Raw genomic sequence first — 17193 nt, 5'->3', positions numbered from 1 at the left:
ATCATACTACACTTGTAAAATCAAATAAAAATAATTTCAAATAAAATAAAATAAATGCAAATGGAATCAAATTGCAACCCCTAGCTATCTGTGAGTATTCAACACCCGCTGCACGGGGCTTTTCAGATCCCAACACCGCCCTTCTGTGTGCAAAGAGAACAGATTTTGAAACCCCGCACCCATCTGTCTCTGTTGAGTAGAAATTATTTTTGTCCTTCATCCTTAATCCATTCAATTCTAGCGCGAGCCAGTTTTTTTGGAATAAAAAGAACCTCGCAAGTATCAGTTTGTTTGCCCTCCTGTTGGGAGGGTTGCAAGATTGCAATTGCGAGCAGTGGCGTAGCGTGGGGGTGCAGGGGGGCCGGCCGCACCGGGCGCAACATCTGGGGGGGGGGCACTCGCACTCGCAGCTCTCTGCCCCTACCTGGCTCACTCACTCTCTCTCACTGCAGTGCTGGCTGTGCGAATCCGATCCGAGCCGCCGGGTTGCCGCCCACTGTGGAGGGGAGGGTGCCAGGCGTGTGGTGCGGTGCGGAGAGAGAGCGAGGGACTATCTGGGGGAGGGACAGTGCAGCGGGGAGGGGCGCAAATTACTTGCCTTGCCCCGGGTTAGGGGGCGCAAATTACTTGCCTTGCCCCGGGTGCTGACAACCCACGCTACGCCACTGATTGCGAGCATGTGATGGAAGGCAGGTTCTTAATCTCCAGGGCACCTGCAGCTTCTGAGAGGTCAGGCAGCCTGGAATGTGTGCCCAGATGATGCAGCCCAGGTGATGGAGAGACTTGAAAGCCGAAATGTATAAGGAATGGTTGTGGGAGCTGAGTATGTTTCGCCCAGAGAAGAGCCCAGCAGCGTCTGGGCATGGAAGTAGTCAGGATTTATGTAATGGTGTTGGGGAGCAGGGCAAGCACCTATCATCCTCTGTCTGGCTCTCTCTAGCAGATTTGGAACAAAGTTTCTCCGCAACAGTTAGCGCTCCGAAAAAGAATCCGTCAAAATCCTCAGCCATCTGAAAACTTTGTTGTTGTTGTTTAGTCGTTTAGTCGTGTCTGACTCTTCGTGACCCCATGAACCAGAGCACACCAGGCACTCCTGTCTTCCACTGCCTCCCGCAGTTTGGTCAAACTCAAGCTGCTAGCTTCGAGAACACTATCCAACCATCTTGTCCTCTGTCGTCCCCTTCTCCTTGTGCCCTCCATCTTTCCCAACATCAGGGTCTTTTCCAGGGAGTCTTCTCTTCTCATGAGGTGGCCAAAGTATTGGAGTCTCAGCTTCAGGATCTCTCCTTCCAGTGAGCACTCAGGGCTGATTTCCTTCAGAATGGAGAGGTCTGATCTTCTTGCAGTCCATGGGACTCTCAAGAGTCTCCTCCAGACCATAATTCAAAAGCATCAATTCTTCGGCGATCAGCCTTCTTTATGGTACAGCTCTCACTTCCATACATCATTACTGGGAAAACCATAGCTTTAACTATATGGAACTTATTTGAAAACTAGGAAGCTCAATAAAACATGAACGCCAGGGAGTGCCTTTCATGCGGTTATCGAGTATATTTTGCAAAATTACAAAGAACACGCCTTTTTCCATCTTGTTTTTTTTAATAAAATAATCTAAACTAAAGCAAGTTATGATTCTATGATTCTAAGTTTCCTTGGATTTGCTGAAAGCTTTTTGCAACATCGTCCGAGTGACCTCAGCGAGCGTTTCAGTTTCAAATATTCTGATTTGTTCTACTTTTAGTTAAGTATTTTTATTTATTGGCTTGATGGGGGGGGGGCAGCTGCCCCCCGACTACACATGTGCGTCTGGAAAGCCAAAAATTAACCAGCTAGTTTCTGTGTTCAATTCAAAGTGCTCAGCTCAAAGTTTTCTGTGGCTCAGCATAGCCAAAGACTGCCTCTCCCCACAGAAACTGACCCAATCACTGTATTCACCATCCGAGGCCCTAAATTGCATGCCGTCTATAAGTGGGGTGCAGACACGAGAAGAGGCCTTATCAGTGGTGGCTCCCAGTTTTTGAAACGCTCTTAACAAGGAAACACACCTGGAATCTCTTGTTTTTAGGCTCATCTTTATTTCCCCCCAGGCTTTCAGTTTTTAATTGAGAAGAGCAGCTTGAATAGCTCGGTCGGGAGAGCATGAGACCCTTAATCCCAGGGTTTAACTAGCAGGGGGCTGGACTAGATGACCCTCGCGGTCCCTTCCAACTCTACAAATTCTATGATTTTATGGTAGTTATGACACTGGCCTTTGGAGCTCATCCTTTAAGCAGGGTGGGTAGGGCTTGCTCCTTTAAATTATGTTTTCGATTCTGTTACTTGTTGCTGCTACATCTGAAAATAGGACCTTTCTTAGTTCTGTTTTTTTATGTTGTAAGTTGCTCTGAGATTTATCTAAGTGCAAAAATGCAGATAATAATAATAATAATAATAATAATAATAATAATAATAATAATAGTAGTAGTAGTAATAATAATATGTTTCCCTCCCCTTATGGTTTTGCTACTTTTAAAATGAGGCTGTATTTTAAATTGCATTTTAACCTGTATTTTAAATTGGGGTTTTCCCCCTATTATGTTTTTACTGTAATTTTTACTGTCATTAGCTGCCCTGAGCCCGGCTCTGGCTGGGGAGGGTGGGGTATAAATAAAATTAATTTCATTTTATTTAATAGTAATGAATAATCCCTGAATGGCAGAATTTAGATTTTTTTAAACTCCGGCAAGTTACACAATCGTGCCACTAGAGGGGGATGCAGTCCTTCTTTTCCGAGCCTTCTGAAACCAGAACGGTGGGTGATTTTGATATTAGACTCTCTATACGGTACTGTTTTGTACTGAACAGATTTGGAAGGCAGTCAGCAGGAACCGAGGCACTTTATTCCTGGTCCTCTAGGGACCCTAGACCTCCTTCCTTGATGCATTTGGAGGTTACGGCGTAGCAGCCTGTCTGGTCAAGGCTGCCTGGCCCTTCCCGTAAATTGCAAGGATATTGAAGAGTAAATGAATAATCCCACGATGCAGGCAATTGGGCGAATTCCTTGCTGAGAGCAATTGTCTCCCTCTGCAGCAGCAAAAGGCTTTACGTTCCCAGCATAAGCATCTTTGCATTGATTGGAAGCGGCAAAACAACCACTTTGCGTTGTTGGAAAAGAAAACCGTCTGACTGCAGCTCTGGAAAGCCCCAAGCACAACATTAAATTGACTCCACAGCCTAATGCTCGCTGAAGGTTTAAGAGAAAGGGTGGGGAGCTCTTTGCCCCAGAGCTACAGGAAGTGGGGGGGGGGGGGGCTCAAGGTCTTTTTAAAAATTGCAGCTGTAACAGCTCCTTTAGCATCCTCTCTTGCATTTTATCGCATCGCAATTTGAAATCTGTGGCAGAATCGTTCAGTGCGCGTGGCTGTCAGCCAGAAGGCCGGTGGTTCAAGTCAACTCTACAGTTCTACGATTCCGTGAATTGAAATGGCAATACAGTAAAACACAATGCGTATAAAAAAAATAAAATAAAATATTATTAATAATATAATAATAATAAATTTTATTTATACCCTGCCCTCCCCAGCCCAGACCGGGCTCAGGGCGGCTAACACTAGGTATAAAAACAATTGATTAAAATACAACTTAAACACAAGATTAAAGTACGACATTAAAATGCAGCCTCATTTCAGTAGAAACTCAAATCAAAAACTTTTTGGGGATGAAAACGTCAAATCTTCACCAAGGCCAACTATCCAGACTGGTCCTACGTGGGCCAGAAAAAGCCAGGCAAGTCCCCAAATAGGAGTTCCATCTCAGAAGGAAAAAGGAAAGAGGGGGAGGGGATCAAATTGATTCCAAGCCAAAGGCCAGGCGGAACAACTCTGTCTCACAGAAATCAGAAACCTTGTACGATGAAAGACAAGCTGTGAAGCTTTGTGTATTCAGCAAATATGATGTCCAACACTGAACAGTGATTCCGGATATTGACTACTGTTTCGTAGAATTCTACCTCGCTTCATTTAAAGATTTTCGGAGACTTTGAGACTACAGATTTCATTTTGTACTTGTTATGGTTTGAAGGAATTCTATAAAGATTGTCTATTATGTATGTATAAGGTCATCGTGTTTCCTAGATATCAATGTGATGCAGCAGCAAAAAAGGCTAATGCCATTCTAGGCTGCATCAGCAGAAGTCTAGTGACCAGATCAAAGGAAGTCATAGTCTATTGCTCTATTCTGCCTTGGTCAGTTCTGTGTCCAGTTCTGGATGCCACAATTTAAAGTAAAGGTAAAGGTAAAGGTAAAGGGACCCCTGACCATTAGGTCCAGTCGTGACCGACTCTGGGGTTGCGGAGCTCATCTCGCTTTATTGGACGAAGGAGCCGGTGTACAGCTTCCGGGTCATGTGGCCAGCATGACTAAGCCGCTTCTGGCGAACCAGAGCAGCGCACGGAAATGCCGTTTACCTTCCTGCCGGAGCGGGGCCTGTTTACTTGCACTTTGACGTGCTTTCGAACTGCTAGGTTGGCAGGAGCAGGGACCAAGCAATGGGAGCTCACCCCATTGCAGGGATTCGAACTGCCGACCTTCTGATCGGCAAGTCCTAGGCTCTGTGGTTTAACCCACAGCGCCACCCACGGCATTTAAAGCAAGGGGAGACAGCCCTTATGTGAATGGTGGTGATTAGCTGGAAGCAGGGGGAAGATTCTTCTGCACTCATTAAAGCACATACTTGAGCATTAAAAATGAATGCGCGATTTAGGGCTTAATAGGCTTGGCGTGACTCACCCACAATTTCCATTGATCGCTTATGAAAGTATCAGCTGATCTGAGTTGTGGATGAGAGCAGGGGGGGGGTCTGAAGCTCTTCTTTGCCTTGGAATCTCATTTTCCTTTCATCGTTTTTATTTAGGCAGCTGCTCGCTTGCTACCCGCATTGCAGGGGGCTGGACTGGATGACCTTTGGAGGCCCATCCAATTCTACGGTTCTATGATGCTATCTGCTCATGCTGTCTATTTTGCCCCATCAGGGCATTTATTAAACCAGCAGAAGCATCTTCTAAGAAAACAACTCTTTAAAATGGCCTTTGGACTACCCATTGGACTGCACGTTCCTATATCCCCCAAAGTATGTGGGCAATGCCTCATGAAGTCTCATTCAGCAACGGAGGGTTCAACGGAGGGTGACACGTGGCTTGAGAGCAGTACATGTGAAAAGGATCTAGGAGTCTTGGTTGACCACAAACTTGACATGAGCCAACAGTGTGACGCGGCAGCTAAAAAAGCCAATGCAATTCTGGGCTGCATCAATAGGAGTATAGCATCTAGATCAAGGGAAGTAATAGTGCCACTGTATTCTGCTCTGGTCAGACCTCACCTGGAGTACTGTGTCCAGTTCTGGGCACAACAGTTCAAGAAGGACACTGACAAACTGGAACGTGTCCAGAGGAGGGCAACCAAAATGGTCAAAGGCCTGGAAACGATGCCTTATGAGGAACGGCTAAGGGAGCTGGGCATGTTTAGCCTGGAGAAGAGGAGGTTAAGGGGTGATATGATAGCCATGTTCAAATATATAAAAGGATGTCACATAGAGGAGGGAGAAAGGTTGTTTTCTGCTGCTCCAGAGAAGCGGACACGGAGCAATGGATTTGCGATTTGAGTCCACTGGTTCAGGTCTTACCCTCCAAAGCCGCATCTTTTTGCGTCTTCCGTGTGACAGCTTCAGATACCTCTCAGCTTTCTCTTCTCCAAGCCCGAAAATACCAAACTCCCTCAGAGGCATAGCTGTCAACTTACAGATTTGAAAATAAGGGACCAGCAGCCAAAATAAGGGACCAGCAGCCAAAATAAGGGATTTTCAGAGCACAGGTATTTTCACCTTCTGAGCTCCTCTGAGCCAAAGGCAGAAAGCCCAGCCAGCAGCCAAACGAAGCCTCAAGCGGTGGTTCCCACAGCGCAGCAACCCGGCAAAGGGGATGCAGCAAGGGAAACCACCGTCACCTCTCTGCTGGGAAGCGCTGAGCGAAGGCGAGTCCCCAGGCAACGTGGCCGATTTGATTGGCACAAGGCATGCAAGCTCCACCCCCCAGTCGTTCTTAGACTCCTTATTGGGTGAGCAATGCAGCCAAGCAACACAGTTGGAGCCTCCCTCCTTCCTGGCCGGCAGGGAGGGAGGGAGAGGAGCTGCTTCCTTTGAAACCTGGGAAATTTAAGGGACATCATCAATAAGGGACAGCAGCGGGACACAACACTGGGATAAGGGAGTTTCCTGCCAAATAAGGGACGGTTGACAGCTATGCTCCCTCACCTGCTCCTCAGCTTGGCTGCACAGCGATGTCACAAACCTTTCCAGGGTTGAGGCCAGAGGACATGCTCTCAGTGAAATACCGGGAGACTTGTTGCGAATATTCATACCCCGCTATTCCTAGCTCTCTTAAAAGGTGTGTGTGTGTGGGGGGGGCATTTTGTTGAGCAATATAAAACATTTACGAAAGTCACGCCATTTCACCTCGGCGCTGGTGACAATCCCTTTAAAAAAAAGATTCCTGGCAAACTTAACAAAGAAGGGAAAAAACCAGAAAGAGGAGAAAATGCGAAGGAGAGAAAAACAAAAGAAAGCCCCCAAATGACACCAGTACCCCCAAATAACCATCAGTACATCCATTGTAAATTTAAAATGCAAGTCAACCTAAGCCGTCCAGATAGGTATCTATGTGAGATTAATGTTTGTATGAAACATGATAGAATGCAGCATGGGCTCTGAGGTCTCAGGCCATTGCATAATAGATGGGGGGAATGTTTACCCTTCCAGGCTTAGTGGCCACAGGTGCTCACAAAATCCACTTTCTTCTAATCTTTTCCATTGATACAGTGCAGTGTGTTCAGCATAAAGGTAACAAGGAAAAAAACGCAGACACCCTTCTTTGGAAATTAAGCTAATATCCAGACTTTTAACATTCAAAACTTTACTTGCAGAAACTTATAGATGTATCGAAACATAACATTTTCAGTTGCATGCTTCTCCAAGCCTGGGCTTAGTCTCTTCTTCTAACTTCCAAACAACTGTATTTTCCTCCCTTTCCAGAGCTCAGTGCTTTCAGCCCTCTGTATTACTGTTAAGGTTATGCCTTGCAGCTCCTATGGGAATTCCCGCTTTCACCTTCTGCAGCTTAGCTCTCTTTCTTCCAAGCAAAGAAGAAGCGCTCCCACACTCGATTCAACTTAGCAGTGTTCACAGTGGATTCTAACACGCAGTCATCTTGCTGCACATAAAATGGAGTCTCTCCTTCACGAGATATCTCCCGACATTAGCCAATCACATGAGAACTCTCTAGAATTCAGTTACCAGCCATCAAATGTAAACACACAGTAACGCATACAAGCATCTACAAGCCCTTATATAGACTTTTGAAATTGCCACCTGTAGCTCAAGACCACCCCCCAAAACATCATACATACATCTACAGCAGAATCCTGTCTGGCAGGAAAACTTTTCATGGGTTTACCTGGACAGCCTGGCCATTCTTTTGTGATGGTAAATACTTAATTCCTGAGTCCAGGTCACAGGCTCACCCTATTCCTACACAAATGTGCCCTTAAGGCAGGATTTGTGAGCACAGAGACAATGGGGAGGCTTTTAGGGAAGCTTTTAATGTTTGATGCATTACTGTATTTTAATATTTTGTTGGAAGCCGCCCAGAGTGGCTGGGGAAGCCCATCCAGATGGGCGGGGTATAAATAATAATAATAATAATATATTATTATTATTATTATTATTATTATTATTATTATTATTATTATTAATTTTCCCATTTCCATCCAAACTGCAGAGGAATATTTGAGGTCACTGAAAGAGTCAAAATGGCTTTAGGACTGCTTTCCTGTACAGTGGTACCTCGGGTTACATACGCTTCAGGTTACAGACTCTGCTAACCCAGAAATAGTATCTTGGGTTAAGAACGCCCTCCCATCAGATGTCAAAGCAATAAACAACTACCTGACATTGAGAAGACATCTGAAGGCAGCCCTGTTCAGGGAAGTTTTTAATGTATGATATTTTAGTGTATTTTTCATCTTTGTTGGAAGCCGCCCAGAGTGGCTGGGGAAACCCAGCCAGATGGGCAGGGTACAAATAATAAATTATTATTATTATTATTCAGGGTGAGAACAGAAATTGTGTGGCGGCAGCGCAGTGGCAGCAGGAGGCCCCATTAGCTAAAGTGGTGCTTCAGGTTGAGAACAGTTTCAGGTTAAGAACGGACCTCCGGAATGAATTAAGTTCTTAACCCGAGGTACCACTGTACTGTCTCAGACATGTGGTTTATATATTTATGTATGTGTTTGCCTGGTACATTTATGTACATTTATTTTATATCTTAGACCTTATAATTCTCATAACAGGGAGAAAAATAGCTAGGGAGAAACAGTCGACTTCCACTAATGTGACTTCCAGATAAGCAGGCTTGAGGACTCTTGGAAGTCTTCATCTAGCAGGTTAGGAACAGCAAAACGCTTGCACAGGGCTGTGCTTAAACATTTTGATTTCCACTTCCGCTACGGTGCTTCTAGCAGGGCTAGGTGAAACCTAGTACATTTGTGGCTTCTTTACTCAACTCTGACTTGTCAACCATTAACTAAACCGCAAAAAGTAAAAAAAATACAATAAAAAACCAGCTTCTATTCTTTGCTCCTGTGAAATGTCAAGCTGCTAATTCCTCTTCAGAACTCCTTCCCTGTGGCAACGATCCTCTCAGAAACCTTTGCGCCGTTTCTGTCATTAAAAAATAAAATAAAACCCAACCAAACATCTTTCCACCGGAGAATCGCAGAGGGGGCGGTTACCCTGGCAACGCTGTTTCCTTGCTTCCCTTTCAACGGAGTGGTTATAGTTCCACGGGTTCACGGCATGTGCCGGCGATTCGCGCAGGAACGGCAAACACGCCCTCCTTGAAGAGCCCTATAAAAAGGTCCGTTGCCAAGGTGTCCCTGCGAGATTAAATGGACATCTAGTGGATTGATTTCCTGTTCCTTCTTCTGAAAGGTATCGAAGGCTCAGCCTGGCTTCTCTCCAGCAGAAGCAGGTGTGCCGTGTAAACCGCTGCGTTTCTATCTCTCCTCGCTTTTAGAAATTTGAAAACCAGCCAGATCTCTCGGTGAACATGCAAGGTTTTAAAAAACCCAACCAACCTGCAAGCAAGTCATATACAGTGGTACCTCAGGTTAAGAACTTAATTCGTTCCGGAGGTCTGTTCTTAACCTGAAACTATACTATTTTAGCTAATGGGGCCTCCCGCTGCCACCATGCCGCCGCTGTTCTCACCCTGAGGCAAAGTTCTTAACTCGAGGTACTACTTCCGGGTTAGCGAAGTCCGTAACCCGAAGTTTTTGTCACCTGAAGTGTTTGTAAACCGAGGTACCACTGTATAGAGTCATAGAATTTGTGATAGCCCTGTCCGAGTCCAAGGCTGTTGAGGGCTTCAAAGGTCAGCACAAACACTTTGAATTGTGCTGGCGACGTACTGGGAGCCTGTGAAGATTCTTTAGGGCTGGTGTTATATGGCCCCGGCAGCCACTTCCAGCCACCAGTCTAGCTGCCACATTCTCAGCAACAACAACAACAACTCTGGGTGGCTTTCAACAAAATATTAAAATACAGTAATGCATCAAACATTAAAAGCTTCCCTAAAGAGGGCTGCCTTCAGATGTCTTCTAAAAGTCTGGTAGTTGTTGTTCTCTTTGATATCTGGTGGGAGGGCGTTCCACAGGGCAGGTGCCATTACTGAGAAGGCCTCTGTCTGGTTCCCTGTAACTTGGCTTCTCGCAGTGAGGGAACTGCCAGAAGGCCCTCGGCGCTGGACCTCAGTGTCCGGGCAGAACGGTGGGGGTGGAGACGCTCCTTCAGGTATACTGGACCGAGGCCATTTAGGGCTTTAGAGGTCAGCACCAACACTTTGTATTGTGCTCAGAAACGTACTGGGAGCCAATGTAGGTCTTTCAGGACCGGTGTTATGTGATCTCGGCAGCCGCCCCCAGTCACCAGTCTAGCTGCCGCATTCTGGATTAGTTGTAGTTTACTGGCTCACCTTCAAAGGTAGCCCCACATAGAGTGCATTGCAGTAGTCCAAGCGGGAGATAACCAGAGCATGCACCACTCTGGCGAGACAGTCCGCGGGCAGGTAGGGTCTCAGCCTGCGTACCAGATGGAGCTGGTCGACAGCTGCCCTGGACACAGAATTAACCTGTGCCTCCATGGACAGCTGTGAGTTCAAAATGACTCCTAGACTGGATTAGTTGCAGTTTCCAAATCACCCAGATACGAGGCCTTAATGAGAGCATAATCACACTTTGCAGAGCAAAAATGTTTGAATAAAAACAAAAACCAGAGTGTGCAGGGAAGCTGTGGCCTCCATATGTTGTTGTACTACATCATGAACACGAGAACATAGCCATCAGGTCTAGTAGCCATTGATAGCTCTCTGCTCCATGAATTGGCCAAATCCCTTTTTTGAAGCCATCTAGGTTGGCGGCCATCGCTGCCTCCTGTGGGAGCAATTGTGTCGTGTAGGGCCGCCATCTTTGTTCTGGCAAAACAACAGGATAGAGCAGGGCGGGGCAGCTGAGGGGCAATTTTTCTTTTTCATCTGGTTTGTGGTCCAGCAAGAGGTGCTCATTGGAAGGACAGATCCTGAAGTTGAGGCTCAAATACTTTGGCCTCCTCATGAGAAAAGAAGACTCTCTGGAAAAAAAACCCTCTGGTGTTGGGTGAGATTGAGGGCACAAGGAGAAGGGGACGGCAGAGGACAAGATGGTTGGACAGTGTTATAGAAGTGACCAACATGAAGTTGACGAAACTCTGGGAGGCAGTGGAAGACAGGAGTGCCTGGCGTGCTCTGGCCCATGGGGTCACGAAGAGTCAGACATCACTAATCAACTAAACAAGAGGTGAATACTGTGGCCTGAAATGTAAGAAAACTCTCAGAAGTTCCCTAAAAGCAAATGTGCCAGGGGCCCTCTGTGTGCGTGCTTTTGAAAGGGCTTGTGGGAGCAGAAGAAATCCAGCCTGTTAAAAATCTAACTGTTAAAAATCTAACTGCGTGCAGCAATGAATAAATCTCATGTTGTGAGGCCGAGAGCCACATAGCTCTGCCCTCAAAGAGCCAGGCACTTTTTGATTTACTTTGGAACGTTTTGTCCATGGTGTACCGTAACACCACTGAAAACGCAACTTGCAGGATGCCTCGGGCGCACAGATGCACTCGGGGAAGTACTGAGCAGATAAGAAGAGAAGAAGAAGAGTTTGGATTTGATATCCCGCCTTTCACTCCCCTTCAGGAGTCTCAAAGCGGCTAACATTCTCCTTTCCCTTCCTCTCCCACAACAAACACTCTGTGAGGTGAGTGGGGCTGAGAAACTTCAGAGAAGTGTGACTGGCCCAAGGTCACCCAGCAGCTGCATGTGGAGGAGCGGGGAATAGAACCCGGTTCCCCAGATTACGTGACTACCGCTCTTAACCACTACACCACACTGGCTTTCATAAGGCCCAGTGAATTATGCACCTATGCTCCAATCTGCCTGCTAGAGTTCCACAGGAGATGTGTTATGTCTTTTGCCAAAGGTTGTGATGGAGGGGCAATAATAATAATAATAATAATAATAATAATAATAATAATAATAATAATTTATTATTTGAACCCTCCCATCTGGCTGGGTTTCCCCAGCCACTCTGGGCGGCTTCCAACAAAGATGAAAAATACACTAAAAATGTCACATATTAAAAACTTCCCTGAAGTTCCCTGACAGCCTTCAGATGTCTTCTGAATGTCAGGTAGTTGTTTATCGCTTTGACATCTGATGGGAGGGCGTTCCACAGAGCGGGCGCCACTACCGAGAAGGCCCTCTGCCTGGTTCCCTGTAGCTTGGCCTCTCGCAGTGAGGGAACTGCCAGAAGGCCCTCGGAGCTGGACCTCAGTGTCCGGGCAGAACGATGGGGGTGGAGTGAACGATGGGGGCTATGTCTTTGGCCTCCGAGCCAACGTGGCCAGTGGCATAGGATGACGGGAGTTGTCGTCCAATGGCATCTGTAGGGCCACAGCTTCCCCGCCTCCCTCTCTCATGTCTCAGTATCTGTGAGGAGTTCTTTGAGCAGGGAATGGAGGGGGGATCTGTTTTAAATGGATTTAGACAAGGGATTTGATGGTTCCAGACCAGTCAAGCTTTGCTAATCGCCCAACAGCTCCTTGTGTCATGGAAGACCCACCTTATGACTGAGCTTTTTGTGCACTGCTTTTCTTAAAGTCGAACTCATTATTATACACACAGGTAACACACAACTTACTCACATTTTACTTGGGAACATTCAGCTTTGGCAAAAAAATATCAAATCACATCAAAGGGGACGGGGGGGGGGGGCTCAGGATTTTTGTTGTTGTTGTTGTTGCACTCCCACCCACCGTTGAACCCAATATGATTTAACTATTCACAATTTTGGCTTTAGGCACTATCTCTGGAACATAATTGAGGTCATTTTAATCTCTTTTAGTATTTAAAATTTGGTATGCTTTAAAGTAGGGTTGTAAATCTTCCTTGATTTTACCATTGCATTTGTTGTAAACCGCTTTGAGGTTGTTGTGGTTGTTTACAAAAAAGCGGTGTATAAATTTTATGAGGTAAATAAATGCTGAAGTTTAGGTCTTGAGATCATATTGCCTGCCAGATATAATATATAAAAGGATGTCACATAGAGGAGGGAGAAAGGTTGTTTTCTGCTGCTCCAGAGAAGCGGACACGGAGCAATGGATCCAAACTACAAGAAAGAAGATTCCACCTAAACATTAGGAAGAACTTCCTGACAGTAAGAGCTGTTCGACAGTGGAATTTGCTGCCAAGGAGTGTGGTGGAGTCTCCTTCTTTGGAGGTCTTTAAGCAGAGGCTTGACAACTATATGTCAGGAGTGCTCTGATGGTGTTTCCTGCTTGGCAGGGGGTTGGACTCGATGGCCCTTGTGGTCTCTTCCAACTCTATGATTCTATGATTCTATTGAACCTTATTCAGCATACTTGGTACCAATTTGGGTCCTGGCTCGTACACCAACAGCTGGGTGCCCCAAACCAGTATCCTTTTGTAAGGTACCAATGATGGACGCAGGTGTAAGCAGCCTAACTGCATCGCAGCGGAAACAAGTTAAGCCGGTTTCTCAGCAATCTCTTTGGCTAACATTCCTTGGGTGATACTCACGTATTTACAGACCCGTAAACTTCCTCCTTTCCCTGGGACAATACAGCACACTAGAGAGAAGTCGCCACTCCCTACCTTCTAAACCACGGGGGCATAGAACTTTTCCTTCTCGCATCCAGCCGACTCTAATCACCAACAGCTCCAATAATAGGAAATAAAAATCTACGTTGAGTAATCTGTCCTGCAAGGGAGAAATCTGGGATCTCTTTGAGAGTTGCAGCATTCTCAGAATCCACCACCTGCAAATGATAAAAAAGACACACCTGGGATTACTTTGTGGGTGCAAGTAATGGGTGACCTCTGAATTACTACTCAGCAGAATCACAAACTATGTAAGTCGTTTTGCTCTAAACGTTTCTTTCATAATAATGGCATGAACAGAAGGGAGCTTTTCCATGCATTCTGCCTCTCTCTCTTTCTCTCTGAGTTCCATTGCCAACAAATCTTGTGTTTCAAATGTGTTTCTGTAGTTTTCCATGTTAGAATATTATACCAAGGTTTGCTGAGATGTCTGCTGCTGCTGCTATTTGTGTGAGGACCACCTGGTCCCCTTGACAGCGTTGGATTTACTATGAAACTAAAGAAGCTTCAGCTTCAGTCTGCATTGCTTAAAAATAACAGGTTTAGTAAACCCAATTTGAGTCACATGGCTAAAAAACTATAAGGCATAGGAATTTTCTATTCATACTTTTGACATGTTAGATAAGCCAGTAGAGCAATTTTAATCAATGTCATGGAACAACCTCACTGAAGAAGATAACAGTGGTTACCCAGACCTTGTTGCTGGTTGTGAAGGGGCCCCCTTAACAGCTCAAGCTTCAGGGACCCCAAAATTTAGGTCTGCCAGTTCCCCATGGTGTCTCGCAGTCTGTCACTCCTGCATTCCACTCTCCAGTCTTCTCCTGTAGAGTTAGGAGATACCCCAGGGGTCATCTAGTCCAACCCCCTTGCAATGCAGGAACCTCAACTTCAGCATCCATGGCAGATGGCTGTCCAACCTCTGCTTAAAACCTCCAAGGAAGGAGAGTCCACGACCTCCCAAGGGATACCGTTCCACTGTCAAACAGCTTTTTCTGTCAGAAATTTCTTCCTGATGTTGAGTCAGAATCTCTTTTCTTGTAACTTGAAGCCATTGGTCTGTGTCCTCTGGAGCAGCAGAATACAAGCTTGTTCCCTCTTTCACATGACCCCCCTTTAGATATTTGAAGACGGCTGTTACACCACCTCTCAGTCTTCTCTTTTCTAGGCTGTTGTTGTTGTTTAGTCGTTCAGTCGTGTCCGACTCTTCGTGACCCCATGGAGCAGAGCACACCAGGCCCTCCTGTCTTCCACTGTCTCCCGCAGTTTGGTCAAACTCATGTTTGTAGCTTCGAGAACAGTGTCCAACCATCTCGTCCTCTGTCGTCCCCTTCTCCTTGTGCCCTCCATCTTTCCCAACATCAGGGTCTTTTCCACGCAGTCTTCTCTTCTCATGAGGTGGCCAAGGTATTGGAGTCTCAGCTTCAGGATCTGTCCTTCCAGTGAGCACTCAGGGCTGATTTCCTTCAGAATGGATAGGTTTGATCTTCTTGCGGTCCATGGGACTCTCAAGAGTCTCCTCCAGCACCATAATTCAAAAGCATCAATTCTTCGGCGATCAGCCTTCTTTATGGTCCAGCTCTCACTTCCATACAGCACTATTGGGAAAACCATAGCTTTAACTATACGGACCTTTGTTGGCAAGGTGATGTCTCTGCTTTTTAAGATGCTGTCTAGGTCTGTCATTGCTTTTCTCCCAAGAAGCGGGCGTCTTTTAATTTTGTGACTGCTGTCACCTTTTCTAGGCTAAACACACCCAATTCCCTCATAAGGCTTGGTTTCCAGACCCTTGATCATCCTCCTCTGTACACCTTCCTACTTTTCAATGTCCTTCTTAAACTGTGGTGCCCAGACTGCACACAGGACTCCAGGTCTGCAATAAAGTAGTACTATTAGTTTGCTCTTACTTTCTTCCCTTAGAACATGGCAGAAACTCTAAAGTTAGCCCAACTGTTGCAGAGTTGGATTTTGGGGGCACAAAGCCAAAGAGGTGTGCCCAGCACGAAGCTGCACAGAGCTTTAAAATTAAGGAGAAGCCTCTTGATCTGCTGATCAGGCGCTGTTCTGAGATCGCATGTTAGTCTCGTAATTTTTTTCCTCTGCCTGCGGATCCTGAAATAGCTATTAGCTACCCCTGCCAAAACACGCACTCACACACACAGAGGACAGGAAGAGTGTCTTCAGGGCAAGCGTTAAGTACATCTTGGCCTACTTATTCATTTTACGTAACCGTTTATTTATTTTTATTTTAAAAGCGTGTGCCCCGAACAGAGGCAGATAAATAGCCGCAGGCCAGACCTGCGAGAGGCCGCTGTTTTGTCTGGGCAACCTGCTCTGCGGACGGGAAGTCCTGTTACTGTTAAAAGGACAGGGGCTGATTAAACGGAAAGCTCTTTGGCAGAGCATCTTTGCTCCCCGGAGTAATGGAGGTCAGGCCGGTTGCCAAGGAAACGCATTCAACCTTGAGAGGAAGGGCTTAGAGCTACATCACCTGGAGTCAGTTTGATGGGGGAGCTTTTGGACCAGGGCTTGGAAAAGGGGGCAGCGGGCCAAATTCTGGATGCAGTAAATTGCCACGCAGGGGATCTAAAATGGAAGGGAGTTGCAGGAGAGGACGGGGAATGCAAGAATGGAGAATGGGAAATCTCTGAAACCTTTCTCTTATGGGTTGTGCGGAAGCTGAAGGGCCTTTTTTGAGGTAGGAGACGATGTCATCGTTTTCCTACATAATAATAGTGCACTGCTGCATTGCCAATAAGCAGGGCTGTCACCGGCTTAAAGAAATCTTTGTTGATTGAATCATATGAGTTTTAGGCAATAGAATTGTACGACTGTATAGTTGGAAGGGACCACAAAATAATAATGATAATAATGATAATAAGCAGAAGAGTTTGGACTTGATACCCCGCCTTTCACTCCCCTTAAGGAGTCTCAAAGCGGCTAACAATCTCCTTTCCCTTCCTCCCCCGCAACAAACACCCTGTGAGGTGAGTGGGGCTGGGAGACTTCAAAGAGGTGTGACTGGCCCAAGGTCACCCAGCAGCTGCATGTGGAGGAGCGGAGACACGAACCCGGTTCTCCAGATTACGAGTCCACTGCTCTTAACCACTACACCATGCTGGCTCAATAATAATAATAATAATAATAATAATAATAATAATAATAATATATTTATACCTTGAACATCTGGCTGCGTTTCCCCAGCCACTCTGGGCAGCTCCCAACAGAATATTTAAAACATGATAAAACATCAAACATTAAAAACTTCCCTAAACAGGGCTGCCTTCAGGTGTCTTCTAAAAGTCAGAGAGCTGTTTATTTCCTTGACATCGGATGGGAGGGTGTTCCACAGGGCGGGTGCCATTACCGAGAAGGCCCTTTGTCTGGTTCCCTGTAGCTTTGCTTCTCGCAGTGAGAGAACCAGCAGAAGACCCTCAGAGGTGGACCTCTGAACGATGGGGGTGGAGACGCTCCTTCAGGGACACCACTGCCACTTGCAGTGTTGTTTTGCCCCTTCCATGGGGCTCTTGCAGGTATTGTCCCTATTTCCAGAAGAGCTCAACCGGAGAACTTGGTGTGTTTGTGTGTGTGTGTGTGTGTGTGTGTGTGTGGTGGAATGCATGGATACAAATTCACTCCAGGGTGGAATCTAGTCACATATAAAAACCACTTTGAAAATGCTTTTTTAAAAAAGCATTTTAAAAGGTACATTGAACTTTTCATAACACTCACCTTCACCATCTAGTGTCACCTTGTATATTGCACTTAAAGCACACGTAAAATGTTTTATTTGCAGCTGAGTCCCAGGTTTCATTTAAAATCCTGTACATTATTATTTCTTCAGTTAAAAATTCAGGGGAGCAAGAAATTCAAGCCACATACGGTTCTGGCTCCTCTTACACT

General features: G+C 45.9%; 1 protein-coding gene across 4 annotated transcripts in view; it reads left to right on the top strand.

Annotated features, from left to right (window-relative positions):
* The window catches only part of SYT16 (synaptotagmin 16), a 109011-nt gene that overhangs the window by 22406 nt on the left and 69412 nt on the right, over positions 1-17193 (top strand). For 2 of the 4 annotated variants that reach the window (XM_083436827.1, XM_083436826.1), the window contains exon 1: positions 13108-13544. The exons of 1 other annotated variant lie outside the window; for it this stretch is intronic. The gene's annotated coding sequence lies outside the window, so the exon portion shown is untranslated. Of the gene's footprint in view, positions 1-13107; positions 13545-15897; positions 15989-17193 lie in introns of those variants that run through there. One more of the 4 variants, XM_083436828.1, reaches the window with a different exon arrangement.

Source organism: Podarcis tiliguerta (genome assembly GCF_965153285.1).
Source record: "Podarcis tiliguerta genome assembly, chromosome: 1".
NCBI lineage: Eukaryota > Metazoa > Chordata > Lepidosauria > Squamata > Lacertidae > Podarcis > Podarcis tiliguerta.
The sequence above is the reverse complement of the archived record's forward strand: the minus strand, read 5'-3'. Positions and strand labels throughout refer to the sequence as shown.